Source organism: Pelodiscus sinensis, chromosome Z, assembly GCF_052426305.1.
Source record: "Pelodiscus sinensis isolate ZL-2025 chromosome Z, ASM5242630v1, whole genome shotgun sequence".
NCBI lineage: Eukaryota > Metazoa > Chordata > Testudines > Trionychidae > Pelodiscus > Pelodiscus sinensis.
In genome coordinates this window covers 15,290,815-15,307,492 of record NC_143085.1, presented here as the reverse complement: position 1 = coordinate 15,307,492, position 16,678 = coordinate 15,290,815, and the positions used below count along the sequence as shown (strand labels likewise).

The window sequence follows — 16,678 nt, the reverse complement described above, 5'->3', positions numbered from 1 at the left end:
CCTGCTAGTCACCTGCCTGCTGGCTTCACCTGCACTCCACCCAGTGAAGCCTCAGGGTTTGGCAGATGCTCCATCAGCTGCACTTGTCCTTCTTGGCTCACTGATCAACACATTCTTTATATACATTGCTTCATTTCTCAGGTAGGACTGTTTACACCAGAGACCTTCCTTTCTCATTAGCCACCTGCTCTCCCTTACAGTGAGTAGGCAACGCCTTCTATCTAGACACTGGATAGCTCATTGTTCATTATTGTTTTCCACAACCCCGGTATTTATGGATTTACCTTTATGACGCCCCCTGCAGGAAAGTCACGGGGTCTCCACTTCACACCAAAATGAAAACCAGGGAGATTAAATGACTTGATCAAAGTTACGGAGGAAAGTACAGCAGTGCTGCAAACTGAATTCTGACCTCCTGGGTCCCACCCAGTCCACTGCCTTAACTTATCCTTCCTCTCAAAGGACTTGATCTTGTGCTCAACCTCCCCAATTTCAGTGGCACAGGCTCTGACGTAAACTTATCAGTTAACCGGCCGTTTCTTGAAAATCACTCACATCCTCTCCAAGAAAGGAAGTCTACTATGTTTCTGTACTAGTATTACCAGAGCTAGCATCTAAAGACTCCATTCATAGTGCCAGACCCTAGCATTCTAAGCACTGTACAAACACAAATTACTTCCCTGACATCTGTACTAAGGTAGCGTGTGTCTTCCTAACCTAAACCATACATTTATCTGAAATCATTCTGCTTATCTCATAGAATCATATAATTGGAAGGGACCTCAAGAGGTCATCGAGTCCAGTCCTCTGTCCTCATGGCAGGACCAAGCACTGTCTAAATCATCCCCGACAGGTGTCTGTCTAACCTGCTCTTAAATATCTCCAGTGATGTCTCTCACACTTAAATTTAATCAACTGTATGATTCCTGACATTGGCATTCAGATAACATTTTGTGTAAACAATGTAGTGAATTATACCATATTTGTAATGTGGTTTCTTATTGCATTCACTGAAGACTACTGTTCTATGAGGATATTTATATAATTGGCTTTTGTATTACATTTGAGGAGCTGGTATAGTGGCATAAAAGAGCAGTCTCGGTAAATTTTTTGTTATCTGTTGGCATCTATTATTCTGTTAGGTCAGCATGGTCAAATGAAAACCTGCCCTGGAAGATTTAACCTGGTTAAATAAGGATATTATCTGACTGAGACATAAATAGATGTTTACCCTCATTTCAGCAGATTGCTTTGTTTTCACTATTTGGTTTCACTCTACCACTTATGAGTAATGCAGCTGGCACAAACTCATAATTAAGCGTGCTCTTCCATGCAAGGCTCATGCTATATTCTCCATATAAACACATAAGAACATAAGAACGGCCGTACTGAGTCAGACCAAAGGTCCATCTAGCCCAGTATCCTGTCTGCCGACAGTGGCCAGCACCAGGTGCCCCAGAGAGGGTGGACCGAAGACAATGATCAAGCGATTTGTCTCCTGCCATCCCTCTCCAGCCTCTGACAAACAGAGGCCAAGGACACCATTTTATCCCCTGCCTAATAGCCTTTTATGGACCTAACCTCCATGAAATTATCTAGCTTCTCTTTAAACTCTATTATAGTCCTAGCCTTCACAGCCTCCTCTGGCAAGGAGTTCCACAGGCTGACTACACGCTGTGTGAAGAAGAACTTTCTTTTATTAGTTTTAAACCTGCTACCCATTAATTTCATTTGGTGTCCTCTAGTTCTTCTATTTAGGGAACTAATAAATAACTTTTCTTTATCGGCCCTCTCCACACCACTCATGATTTTATATACCTCTATCATATCCCCCCTCAGTCTCCTCTTTTCTAAACTGAAAAGTCCCAGTCACTTTAACCTCTCCTCATATGGGACCCATTCCAAACCCCTAATCATTTTAGTTGCCCTTTTCTGAACCCTTTCCAAGGCCAAAATATCTTTTTTGAGGTGAGGAGACCACATCTGTACACAGTATTCAAGATGTGGGTGTACCATAGTTTTATGGGACGTATATGCAAGTATCTGTGTATTTATGAGGCTAGGCCAGCTTTTCTACTGTGGCAAACCACTCCCTGCTGCAGAGTGACATGTTGAAATATAAGACATGATATAACAGATAGGGAACTAGCCTTGGAGTCAGGGAATCTGTAGCCTATTATTGGCTCTGCTACTCACCTCCTGTGTAACACTGGTCAAGTCACTTCACTTCTCCAACCTTTGTCTCTCTTACCTATTTAGACTATAAGTTCTCTGGAGCATGGAATCTATCTCATTATTTTTATGCAGCACAAGAGGGGTTCTACATCCTACAGTCATCCAAATTAAATTATCATCCTGGCCTTAGCTCTTTCACAGGGAATGAGCAGACAAGAGGCTTACACAGAAATGTTCCTTTTTTAAAAAGGCTATACATATTTTTATAATTGATTTCTCCGAACTAAGATTCATAATTCTCAGATTTACAGCTTAATCCGGCTTTACTACAATTGCAGAAGTTAGTTGTACGTTTCAAGATAAGGGGAGGAAAAGAGAACAAGCTTCAAAATAAAACTGAAGGGGAAAATGTTAGTGATACACTTCAAGTTTGGGGGGAAAAAAGCCACATTTACCATGCTTCCATCACCACACTTATCACAGGATGTATATTTCCCTTCCCTCATTGCAAACTAAAAAGAAATGCACTAGAGTTTTTAACAACGCTTGATGGTGCTGCATAAAAATTGTTCACTGCCATGACTACCTAACTCCTAGGTTGCCATGAAACAAGTTGTACTATTATGGAGCACAAGGCTGTGCAGTGCTCCAGGATCTCTCACCAGCAGGAAGCTATAGCAGGTATGAGTCTGACTGGTGAATTAGAATCCTGTTGGAACAGGAAGGACTAATCAAGAGGGAGCACCCGAAATGAAACTGGCAGGAGGATGAAGGGGCAGGAGGATTGCTGACAGATTCTGTAGTAGCATCCCCATGTGTTCACTGTCTCCTCTTGCTCTTACCCTGTCCCCATGAAATCTAGAGCAGCTCTATCCCAGGGGCAGGGAGGCAAGACCTGCATATACCTCCCCTGCAAAGCCTGCCCATGCTGGTGGGTGTCCAAGCACAAGGAAGGCCCCTGCCGCTCGCTCCCTCCCCCAGGAATTCAAACTGAGGGGAGAGGAAATGCTTCTTCCTGCAACACCATCCTTATCCGACCACAGACCCAAGAGAGAACCCAAAACCCGCTGATGTCATCTGATTACATCACCCGCCGATCCCCGCACGTCTCGGGGGAGCGATGTGTTTTGCACATCCAGGCGGCTGTCCCAAGGTGCCCATTCCGCCGCCTGAGGCATAGACTAACAAGCGGGCGGGGGGATGCGCAGAGAGGGGCGGGGGAAGGGGTCTGACAGGGGGACGTGCGCCGAATACCGCAACGCCTGCTTCGGATCCCGATCCCCCACCCCACCCCACCCCTACACACACGCGCGGGCCGAGGAGGGAGACTAGCGGTCTATTGCACGGGATGCAGCCACAGGAGAAACCACCGGAGGGAGCGGGGCTGCTTGGGCAGCGCCCCCGCCCGCTGCATGAGCGGCCAGAGCGGCGGGGGAAGGGGACCACGGCAGATTTGCTCCCCCCCCACTCCCGGCCGCGCCACAGGGTCCCTCCTGCCAATGGCGGGTGCTCTGCGGGCGGGGCGAGGGGGACGCAGCCCCACCGCACCTACCTGTTTTTCTTCTGCAGGGCGATGCGTGTCCGCAGGCGGGCCGGCGAGGCGCCCGGCGGGGAACCGGCAGCGGCAGAGGGGGAGAAGGCGAGAAGAGACAAGGTGAGCGAGCGAGCGAGGCTGAGCCCAGCCCTGCCGCAGCCCCAGCGCCCCCGCCCCGCGGCCCCTCACCTGGGTTGACCAGCTTGCTCTTGTACCGCAGGCCGGTGCTCATCCTGCGCGCCGGGGGGCTCCCTGCTGCGCCGGCTTGGCAGAGACACAGGCTCGCCGGGCACCCGGCTGCCAGGAGCGTTCTCCGCGTGCGCGTGTCAGCCGGGGCTGCTCCCGCTGCTGCATTACTGAGCTGGGCCGGCCCCGGGGAGCGCTCGTGCAGCCCCGGCCCTGCCCACAGCGCTCAGCCAATCCGTGCCGCGCGCTCGGCCCTTCCGCCGCCAGCCTGCAGGGCCTGCCGCACGCCTTGGAAACGCAGCCAGCAGCATCCAACCAGCAAAGGGGACGAGGCGGTCCCCCCTTCCCTCCGCAGGAGAGTGGCACCCACCTACGCAGCCCCCCTCCCACTTAACAAGCAGCAGGGGGATTTTCTAGGTTGTAGCGAATGGCTGCTCGTTGCAAAAGAAATTTAAAATCACCATCCACAATAGTAAAAGGGAGATGCAAAGGTGGGTTTTTTTTAATTTTGGAGCAGTCATCTAATCTTATTGGGGGCATCCCACTATTAGGGGTCGTGCAGCTATGTCCTCTCCCAGACACACCCCTGCAACAACAGCCTGGTTTTTCACACTTGCTATCTAGTCACCCTACTTTTGGTAGGCCTGTTTACACTTAACACGGGAAGGTTTGTTTAGTTACACCCCAACTTTCATGCAATAAACCCCCTCCACCCATTTTCCTGGGCTCATGACAATTACTTCTTGGCACAGGGAAGATTATTGTAGATGACTGCACTGCTTGAGTTACTCATTACTTTAAAAAGATTGATACCTGAAATTATCAATGCTTGACAGCTCCCTGCAAGGGAACTATTAAAATGTAAAGGAGATTTGGACTCATTGGTGAAGTAAGAGAAATGAGCACCCACTATTTCCAATTTTTGTGAGTTTTCCCTAGCTGATTTAAAAAGCATCCAAAGACTGAAACATTCCACGTGAAGTCTCCACATGAAAGACTTTTACTAGGTTTCTTGACATTACTAAAACTGAATACAGTTAGGTCATTAGAGAGTTCTACCACCCTTGCAGATGTTATAATTTAACAGTGTTTTACTATGTAAGGGATACACCTGGAAAGAACACATTGGGGAAGAAAGACCCATTAAATTAGAAGACAGTAACCTCTTTGGGGCACACTATAATGATGATTACAGTAAAAGAATCAATTTAGAATAGAAAAACTATGCTTTTACCACACAGGGGTTTCCTGATTGCTTTATGCCATCTTTAACATAGCTTATCTTTTCCTAAAGATTCTACAACTGAGCAACCTTACAGAAAGTTCTAACATGAGCCAAGGACTGGAGCTGGAAGCTCGATAAATTCAGACTGGAAATCAAATATTTGTAACAATGAGTATAATTAACTATTGAAACAACTTACCAGAGGTTATAGTGGATATTCTATCACTGCCAATTTTTAAATCAGGACTGGATATTTTTCTGAAAGGCATGCTCCAAGAATTAATTTGGGTAAACTTTCTAGCTTGTATTATGCCGATGTTTGGACTAGATAACCACAACAGGTGTTTCTGGCCATGGAACCTATGAAAGTATTGCCTTCATGAGGAATTTTTCCACATTTTATTTTGTAAAAAATGTACCCATTCATTTTGTAAATCTTTTCTATTATACAGAAGACCGCAGTCAAGTCAGAGTCCTATTGAGCTGTGCACTTTACAGACATGAGTAAAGGAAGTCTCTGCTCCAAAAAAACCATTATATTCATTAATTTAGCAAGGGAGGCTTAGAAAGCACATACGTACCTACAGAGATGACTTTTCTGACTTTTGCATTTTCTGACTTATTTTAACTGTGCTACCTTACCATTGTGTTAATGCAGCTTTGAAGTATGTTAAATGACTGGTAACAGAAGTGTTAGTATCATCGACATGAAAACTTTGTTCAATATCATTGATCCAGCAAATACTTACACTCAGGCTTAACTTTAGGTACATGACAAGTCCCAGTGAAGTCAGCTGGACCCATGTATATAAAATTATGTGCGTAATTATTTGCAGGATCAGAACCTATGACATGCAGTTTGATTGTCAATGACCCATACAGTAATAATTAGCAGAACCATAGAAATATGAGGAAACCCTGTTGAGATGACTGTCTTTTTAGGAAACATGTGCTCTCCAATTTAACATATTACTTCAAGATACAAGTCAAGCTTTCCCTCCCTACAAAAACACTGAGCAGAGAAGCAATATGCCATGTTTCCATTAGCCCACTTTAAGAGTTGGTATTATGACTGAAAAGCTCTATCAACTGAAATAGCATTTTAAAGGGAGACAGGATTGTCATATTGTGAGTCTAGATTAATTCAAAACCCTATCCAGGCAACTGGAACTAGACTAATTTAGGAACAATGCTAGAGTTAATTTACCATTAATATGTTGTATAAGGACACACATGGGACTCTTAAGGGATCTGTTTTTCAAGGAAGCAGTTGTCATTGACTTCCAACCCACAGTACCTGTGAAGGAAAATATCAGTTCGCAACGAATTTAATAGAAAGAGCTGTTACCTATGAAGAACGTTAAGTTTATTAATTCCTTCCCAGAGTGAGTTCATACCAGTTATTGATACACAGGCTGTGTATAGAAACAAGGTGTGTTTATATACAGCTCAATTAGTTTTCCCATTGTACCAGTCTAATTTTAGGTATGTGGCCTTCCTCTTGGTGTACTATAACACATGGGGGGGGGGGGGGATTTTGGCTTATTTAGTCAAGAGAAGAGTAAGGGGAGATTTGATAGCAACCTTCAACTAAGAGGATGGACAGAGGCTGTTCTTGATAGTGACATAACAAAACAAGGAGCAATGGTCTTAAGCTGCAGTAGAGGAGGTCTAGGTTGGATATTAGGAAAAGCTATTTCACTAAGCCCTGGTCTACACTAGCCCTTATTTCAAAACTGAGTGTCCACACTACCAAGCCCGTTATTTTGAAATAAGGTACTAGTTGTTTTGAAATAACACCTGCTTTCCACAAAGATTAAGGCTTATTTTGAAATAGCTTTAGTGTGGACACTCCACTGCTGCTGTTTCGAAATAACTACTCCCCAGAGTGATTCAAAGTAATTACTCCCCAGTGCTCCCTGGAGCTCTAAGTCAAAGTTGCGCATCCACATAGAGGGAGCCTGCCTCAGACTGATTTTGAGGCTTCCCTGTAGTGTGGACATGCTATTTCAAAATAGTTATTTTGAGAGTTATTCAAAATAAGTTATTTAGAAATAAATTCTTAGTGTAGACATGCCCTAGTAGAGTGGCAAAGCAATGGAATGAGCCTTAACAAGCCTCTAGGAATGGTTACCTAAGGAAGTGGTGGACTCCATTCTTAGAGTCTTAAGTCTCAGTTTAACAAAGGCCTCGTTGGGATGATTTAGTTGGAACTGGTCCTCCTTTGGGCAGGGGGTTGGACTCGATGACCTCCTCTGTTCTCTTCCGACCCTATGAGTCTTGGGCACAATACACAAGAGTTTTGCACAGTGATATAGATGAATTTATAATTAAATAGTTTTTCCATATTTTGGACCCTAACTGGCATACATACTATAGCACTGGCTTTTTACAATCCCTATGAAATTATCCCAAATTCATTTTTATTCCTCGATTCAACCATCAGAAAAATCTTTCAAAGTATGCTATATATGAACTTCTTTAATCCAGCAACCCTGGAAAATGCTGGTTTAAAGATTTTACTGGGTCACAGAAGGCACTGCAGAGTCTGGGCATGAGGACCTGCTATCCTGCTCCCTGCCGCTCCCAGTCACCATCACAATAGGTGTGACAGGTAAAAGCCACAGGGGAAGCAGCTCAGTGCACTGCCATTCCCCAGCTGAGGGGAGGGGAAGTGGCAGCGCATAGAGCCACTTCCTCCTCCATACCACAAATGTTCCTGGATTAGGGACACCAAGAGTATGGAGGTTTAAGAGTTATTGTTTCCATATTTGCTCCTTTAGGGATGCTAGACAACCACAAGCCATTAGTCTTCACCACACAACAAAAGGCACCAATAATCCAATCATTAGCTTCATAAATTGTGTTACAGTCTACCACAGAATTTTAAATGCTACGCAGATTGAACAGATTGTAACCACGCTCTCCCAGATCCTGCTAAAGATAGCCAGTACAACAGTCATATTTAGGCTTTTTATTCCACAATACTAGTAAGCTTCATATCTACCTTGATAAACACTTGTGTGGGGTGCACAAAGGAAAACAGACCTGTTATTCGCTGCAGGACATAAACCCTGCACTGCCAGGAGTGATGGCATAGTGGAAAAGCAGGGTCAAAACATGCAGCTCAAGAGAATTACTCTGACAGGCATCTTGCAACAACAAAAATTGGTTTAATGATATATGTTCCTCTTGATAAACTGTGAAGATTTGAATAAAAGGTAACTTCTACATGTAGTTGAACAATCACTTTAGGTGTTGCCAAGGAAAAGAGAAATCATACTAAAATGAAAAAATACTTCCAGATACTCTGAATTTGAATATTGAAGGCATTCGGCTCAATATCATCAGGCCTGGGATAAACCATCATTGGACCCTGATTCAGGTGGATTCCCATTTATTAAAATGGAGTATCCCTAATAAGACTCCAAAAATTGTAAGAGTTAGAAGTATCACTCACAAATTATTTGCTTAATACGTCTAATAAACTGGTGTCCCGACCCAAGAGGCACAGTTGTGACTGATTTTTTTGGAATCCTCAATTTTGCCCCAAATTGAAAGCATGAAAGAGGCCTGATTTTTCAGAAGGGAGCTTGCCATTTTCTGGCAAATCAGTTCTGTTAAAAATGTATCTATTTAGGTACTCAAAAATCATCACATACTTTTAGAAAGCTGGCCACCACCATTTGCTCTGACAGGTCACGACTACGTTACACAGAAGATTGATGTTGATACAGTCGATATTCTGGTGTTCAATTTAGTGGGTATAGTATAGCCCCACTAGATCTAACTCAAAGGGAGCCCCTGTCAGTGCTGGTACTCATGGAGTAGAACATCCTGTTGTGTGGACAGAGATTTAAAATGTGTCAACTCCAGCTATGTAATTTACATAGGTGGAGTTGTGTATCTTACTCTGACCTTCCCATGTAAACCACAGAATGCCCTTTCATATGAATTCCAATTGCATGCAGCTATCCTTCGGTTAAAAGTGGGATAGCTGTATGACATACTGTATTGCAATAACACTGTAGAAATATGACTAATACAAAGAATCCATAGATTTCACCTAGTTGAATGCTCGTCCCCACAACTTGTCAGAGACAAGCTTACAAGTAAAACCCCACTGACTTGGGATCTCAGTAGACCAATCTAAATTCCATGAGTCCTTAGAAAAAGAAGGAGTACTGTATATGCATTTGGTTAATAAACTGCACCAGGATAACACACACAACTTTTTTTCCATGTTCATTTAATTTATTACAAAACTTCAAGGGAATTTAGTGTCATGATATATAAAATGTTCAGTACATGCCATCATTCAGTTGGGTGTCAGATAAAAATGCTTTATCGATAAATTCTTGCAAGCAATATTTGAGAACTGAAGACAGCTCTTCATAGGTATCCATGAAAGATATTTGGCATGCAGGGTGGATACATGGTTTAAGGCACAATGATTTAGGAAAGTCAGTATCTCTATCACCTCGAATGTACCGTTAGTGTTTTGTATCTTTTTGTCTTTCATTATGCAATTACAACCTACCAGTGATGATGTTACAAGTGTAAACAAAAGCACAGCCTAGAGAAATAGTCTTTTTATATATAGATGAGAGAAAAGAAAGTTATGAATAAACTAGTGACAAGTTATATAATGGTTCTACTAAGACAAAGCAAATGAAAACTATGATGCTGTGTAAACACACACATTTGCTGTAACTGTTCACTAGATACTATAGTATTTATCACAAAATTGTCAAGAATAACCTAGCTGAAACGTGGTACATCATGTTAAACCAACTCATAATGATTAGAACAAATAGCAATAGTGTACTAGTTTTTGTATAAAAAGATATAGGAAATATAATAAAACCATATTATAAGCACAAAGACATAATTACCAAGAGGCTTGAAAAAAGATGCATATAACATAGTTAAGGTTGGATGTATAAAAAAAAAGTTTTGCAACATGATCTTCAAGACTTTTTCCCTCAACATCTTGCTTGATCTGCTGCATCCAGCACCATATTTGAGAGTTGTTACTGGAGTTCAATAGCGTCATCAAACAGAATAAAGCACTGATCCATTTTTCAGAGAACTGTGTATCACTATGAATGAAAAAGATAACAGTTTATTATGGAAAACAATAAGAATAATCCATCACTAACAAAGCTATTTTGCTATTTTAAACCATTCATTACAATAAAAAGTTTATACAGTCTCTGGGACCAAAACAATGTGGACCTAAGTGGACCAAAGTCAGCGTGGACCTAAGTGAACAAAATTAACTCCCTGATATCAGTGGCTAGCATACCCACTTGCTCCTGGGATGAATCTATCTCAGATATCTAATGATTCAAATATCTAATAAGAGCAGAGGAAGGAGACTATTTTTAGTAGTTGTATTGTGTCACATGCGCACTTTCTCTTCAGTCTGGGACAGGCAAAGGCCATGGTGTGGCTCAGCGGATTAGTGCTGAGGTAAGAAGGTGAAGGTAAGCAACTTGTGTCATGCTGATATGCAATCAGTCTTGTAAACAGCAGTGTACAATTTTATTTTATTTCTACCAAGGCAGCAGCATAGGGCAGCAGGCAACTCCTGTGTAAGCAGTATGGGTAACTGATAACCTCATGCTTATCAGTTACCAATATAAATGGCTACATTCTTACATCCCTACTCTCTTATAATACTGCCTAAGCTTAGCAAGTAAATAGCTAGAATGTTCTGAGAATTCACCTAAATGTGCTCACATAGTTGCATCAAATGATACCAGCCTACAATTTCAAAAAACAAGTGACTGAGTGTTTCCAATTTTGGATGACCCAACTTGTAATATACTGAAAGGGTCTGATTTTCAGAGGATGGATATGCTGAGCACTTTCTGAAAATCCATCTCCTTTAAAATATCTCAAACTCAATACTCAAAAACAGATGCATGCAATTTAGTAGGTCACTGGTCCACAGCAAGATGCAAGTTTGTTTTACCTGATCACTTACCTGAGCATATAATAAGGAATATTCTAGGAAACACTAGGGCAATCATCTCAAATAAAAACATACTGCACATGGTATAACTTAATTTATTCAGATTAGGATTCCCAATGCCAATTAAACAGAGGAAAAAGCAAGCCATCACTGAAGTCCACGTACATGGGCAGCTGACTGTAAATACAGGCCATTATGCTACATAACTGTTCCAACTAGGAAATAAACTGTCAATTTCTTCAGCTGCATGGTTTAAGAAAATTGCATCCACCAACAATCCCAGAAGGCAAAGTATTTGGGTTTGCAGATTGATGAAAAAAAGCTGATGTTTCAAATAAAAAAAATAGATGTTTATTTTGCACAATTATTTCCACTGAAATTGCCAATATTTATAGCAATCTGATTTTCATTGTTCATTGTACAAGTACACACGCCTTTTAGAGAAAGTCAGAATTTGCCATGCTTTCTTTATATAGATTCACATCACCAGCATTTCATTCTTTCTTCCATGGAGAAACTACATTTTATTCTTGGGATCCATTATATCCTCACTGTTCTTTGTATAAATCTATATTTATAGTTTTTCTATGCTTATTAATAGTATCACCCACTTTTCCCTGAATTTGATCCTATAGTCCATAAATAACTTCCATATCTGTATCTGCAACACAAGTCCATGTCATCATTTAAATATAGTTACACAATATTTTTCTAGCTATATACCAATAAAAAAAGCCTCTCTATTTCCTAGCAAATTTTAACTAGCAGATTGCTTGGTAACCTCTAGTGCACATCAATACACACACTTATGTACTGAATACCTGACCGTTCCATAACTGGAATTTAGCTACCATTCACAAGTCATACACAAGTTAGCACCCCTCATCTTTTCACAAGTTCCATGGGTTTTGTAATTACCAGGTTATAAATCTGATCTGAAATACGGGGCACATCCAGCAACACAATGCCTCATAGCACCATAGAAGGACATTAACTAAATGGTTTTGAAATATAGATGGCCACTTTGGAAAGGAATTTGGGGATTCAGCAAATAATTTTTTTTTCCTTTTACGCTCCTAAAGTGAAAAGTGTTCTTTTATAAGCAAAGCTCCTTCCTTCCCAACACACAAACTGACTTTTCTTCAAAGGTCATACCTCTTATAATGTAAATACAACATTCATATCACTCTGCTATTAACAGCAGTACAGATACTTTATTTTTAATTAGTATTTAATCATGCAGTGACTCTACTAAGATATTCTGAATTAGGAAAATTGTTACAATTCTGAAAGAGCTCTTACTTCCACAGTTCACATTTTACCAGTCAGTTTTGACTCATTCCTGCTCCTCCACACACACATACATACATACAGTTTGAGAGAGGTTCCTGTAATTTCAGACATTCTGAGTTTACTTCTGCTTAATATTAATTTTATCTTCTCTTCTGTTGATCAGCAACATTTTTTCCCCTTCTCCCTATTAAATTTCATTTGTCAGGTATAGCTCAAGTTACAAAACTGGTTCATATATCTTTAAACTTCTGTTTTTCCCCCCAGTAAATTAACTTATTTATAGCTGGCCTATCCACTAAAGTCACATATGAAAACCAATGAGCTCTAGAACTATAATCTATGTGCATCCAAAAAAGCTTATTTAATAAAAAAATGTTTAAAAGAATTAACCCATGATTTCTGCTCCAACTCCTAGCAGTCATTTTAAAAACTTGACATGCCTTCACAAATTACTTTCCAGGCTTATTTGATACTCATGCAATTTAAGTAATAATTGTTTTCTCTCTATTCTGCCATGCCCCATATATTTAACCAGCTGTGCTAAAAGCTGCACTGTCTACTGGAGGAAAAAGTAATACTGGAAGGTCCTTACAATCATAGAATCCTAGAATACTAGAACTGGAAGGGGCCTTGAGAGATCATCAAGTCCAGTCCCCTGCCGTCACAACATGAGCAAGTACCTTCTAGATTATCTCTGATAAATGTTTATTTACCCTGCTCTTCAATATCTCCAGTGATAGAGATTCCACAACTTCCCTAAGTAATTTATTTCAGGGTTTAACCACCCTGACAGTTAGGAAGTTTCATCACAAGATAGTTGAACCTCTTATTTCAGAGGCAGTAGGGTAAACAGGAGGCATCATTCCACTTGCTAGTGCAAGGAAAGAATGTGGCTAACTCCTTTTAGAGATCTATTTCTGTGTGTATGTATAGTGGATAGCACAATGGAATTTTAATTACAACTGAGAGCACTAAAAGTTACAAAAAATACAAATAAATATTTTTCCATGCTCCTAACATCATTCCTATTTTGCAAACAGCCATATGAACTCTTAAAATTCCAAAACATGTAATTTAGACAGAGCTTAATTGTCATAACGCTTTAATTCCAATTTATAATATTGCACATGCGTGCATACACCTACAAAACTGTCAAGATTTCCCAAAGGGAGCTATTAAAAAAACCCAACCTAATATTTAAGATGATATAATCAGCCTTTGTAACATACAAAAATGATCTGATACAACCGTGGTCACTGACAAGAGGCAGCAAAAGGAGCAGCTGCCCCAGAAGCCTGGAGATTTAAAAGGCTATAGTAGTGGCAGAGCCTCAAGCCCTTTAAATTGCCACAGGAGCCCTGAGCAGTTCAGGTCAGGCAGCACAAAAGACTGTCTGGGGGGAAGTTAGCCTCAATCCTACCTCTTCTGCTTAAGGCTATGCCCCTTTTGGGGGCTCAGAGAAGCCTCCCACACACACCAGCGGTCCAGCAATTCTGTCAGCAGCCCTGGATGCAATGTCTTTCTGCTGTGGGATCACTTCGTAAATCAAGCCAACTCTTATTTATTTGTTAACTGACAGAACAGCTGAGGCCAAGATACAGAGTCTCCTCCATACAAAATGATTACATAGGAATGCATCTGCACTGTTGGATTTATCCCATCATTTTTCATCATCATTCCAGACATTTCACCCAGCATGCTGAGCTTATTTTCACTCAAAATTGGTCCAGCACTTCAAAACCTCCCGTCTTGCACTCTTGTGTCTTAGATATTGTTTTAATGCCACCAACCAGCATGAAACCCTTTGAGTTAGCCTCCTAAAGTATTATAAATAGTTAACTGAATCCTTTACTTTAAAAAAAATAAAACAAACATTTCATTAGGCAGATAACATTTAGGATTGTAATGTATTATGCTTTTCCATTTCCACCCCTATTATTTACCCATAACACTGAAAAATAAGGTATGACCAGAATGGACTTTTAAAGAGTGAGGGATCCTATAGTTGTTCAGGATGTGCAGGGATACAGGATGTGCAGGGAATGAATGACAGAATGCCCTTTGCTGCCACAGAATTCCCCACTGAAGTGAGACCTGAAGAAGCACTGAATTCCTGGGAACTCAGCATACAGCAAGAGTAGATTAAAAACCAAATATAGTTCAACAGAATCTTAGGAAAGACATGACTCTTGCAAAGAGTAAAAAGTGACTCTTTGCATTCAGTGAAGAATAATTTTTCAATACAGTTCTTTGAAAACCACCACCTTTACGAGGTATTGCATTACTCCTATGGAAAAACTGACAGTAGCTAAGAGATTCAGCCAAAGTAATTAAGGGTAATGTCTACTTAGTAAAAAATGACCCACAGCTAGTTCATGTCAACCAACTGGGGCTCACAGGGTTTGGTCTGTGGGGTTGTTTCATTGCTGTGTAGACTTCTGGGCTCAAGCTGAACCAGACTTTATGACTTTGGAAATACCAGAATTCTACACAGTATTGAAACATCCCCACAGCCCAGACCAGCTGAAGGTTTCTCTTTGCTGGGTACATATACCATAAGAGAGACTGGAAGATCCAGGATTAGAATATATACATAAGTAGTGCTTCAATTATGTTTGATTTTGTTCACAACATTCAAGGAACAATCCACCAATACAGAACACACTGAATTGATACCTGGTTATGGGGCAATATCCCTATTTTGGCTGAACAGAGCACTATTTCAAGAGTTATAGAACTTTACAGTCAGACTGCCTTTTCATGCAAGAAGATTGTATAATGGTAAACATTTGCCTTAACAGTCTTGCCAGTAAGCATAGTGGAGAAAAGCACAGAAGTTAAATGATTTGCCTAATGTCAGAGGGAGACAATGACAGTAAGTCCCCTCCTCCAATCCCGCTCATCACTTGATCATATTGTTTCATCTGAAAATCATAAACTAGTGAAAGCATACCAACCTCCATGCCCTGGCTGAAATTTTTAAGATCACTGAGGAGACAGACCTTCCTATGTAAGTTAGCTGCAAGGCCTCACCGTTGTCTACAGTGCCGCTAAGAGAAATGTAAACCACTGGTTAAGATTTCAGTGTTTTGGAGTGACAGTTTTAAACTTACTTATTAGCGGAGAACAGAAGCTGTAAGCTACAGCCTACCTTCTGAAAAAAGAAATGACAACACATTCAACAGAATCTGTGTACTGACAGGCTGACTTGACACTCAGAAGTTAGGAAAGCCAAAGAAATCTGAGAACAGTGAAACCCATTTATCGTAGCTAGAAAAACATCCACAAGCCATGCCAGGTGGTTGTTTAAAAAACTAAAAATTTGCCTAAGCTTTAAATTCCCTAAGCTTCACATTTCAGCTGCCAAACATTACAGCATGATACATTCTTCCTCAGATGACATTTCTCATCACATCAATTTGGTATTTGATAATACTACTTCACAAGGCTGGTTGCTATGGCAGTACAGAGCATTAAAAAACAATGCATCATGTTCATCCATTATGAACTAGCTACTTATTTCCTTTCTTTCATACTATGCTTGTTAGGAATATCAATGGCATAAACACAAAATATGCAATTCACTATGTGTTCCTGGAAATGGCTAGCTATGCTAAAAGAACTTTTCAACATGTTTTCAACAGATGGCATAGGAACAAGATGTCAGTCTTACAGAATAGATCCATCTAGATTTCCAGATTTTATTTTACAGTGTCTTTGTACCAACAGAATCTTAATGCTATCCAAGACAATGGAGTAAAAGATAATGACAATCCAGAATCTGCAGGAATGAGAAAGCAGGTACAGAGAGTTAAGTTCTCCACTTTGAGGGTGGGGGGGAGAATTCCACCACCTACTGCAATAATTTCAGCTAAAAAGTCTCATCACCTTGTACCAGTTATTCATCTAAGACAGGCAGACTGGAAGAAACTTTAGAAATACATACATTGTGCCTACTGGCCTGCCTAAGAAAGGGAATTCCGGCTTAGTTTCTGGTATTCTAAATCCCTTGTTTAAATCCTTAAAACACTAGAATAAGACAGATTTTGTACTTAAAGTGACAGCATATTTTTCAAGGAAAATTATTTTGTCTAAAAATATTTTATGTACTACACATACAAACATCAGCTGTTAACAAAAACTGAGAAAATACTTTTCCAGTTTATATACTGTGTGTATTTGACTGTGCTTTAGGAGGGCAACTGTTTTGTTCAGTTATCTGCACTGGACTCATCCATTAGCCTGACACTACCTCTTAGACTTAGTTGAGAGAGCAGGAAGGTGC

At 40.8% G+C, this 16,678-nt stretch overlaps 2 protein-coding genes across 2 annotated transcripts in view; both read right to left on the bottom strand.

The window, feature by feature from the left end:
• The window catches only part of SEPTIN5 (septin 5), a 78,338-nt gene extending 74,478 nt beyond the window's left edge, over positions 1 to 3,860 (bottom strand). The window contains exon 1 of the mRNA XM_075898294.2: positions 3,728 to 3,860. The gene's annotated coding sequence lies outside the window, so the exon portion shown is untranslated. The remainder of the gene's footprint in view (positions 1 to 3,727) is intronic.
• Positions 3,861 to 3,898: 38 nt separating this feature from the next.
• LOC102451934 (septin-2) overlaps positions 3,899 to 16,678 on the bottom strand; it is an 86,773-nt gene continuing 73,993 nt past the window's right edge. The window contains exon 13 of the mRNA XM_075898295.2: positions 3,899 to 10,222. The gene's annotated coding sequence lies outside the window, so the exon portion shown is untranslated. The remainder of the gene's footprint in view (positions 10,223 to 16,678) is intronic.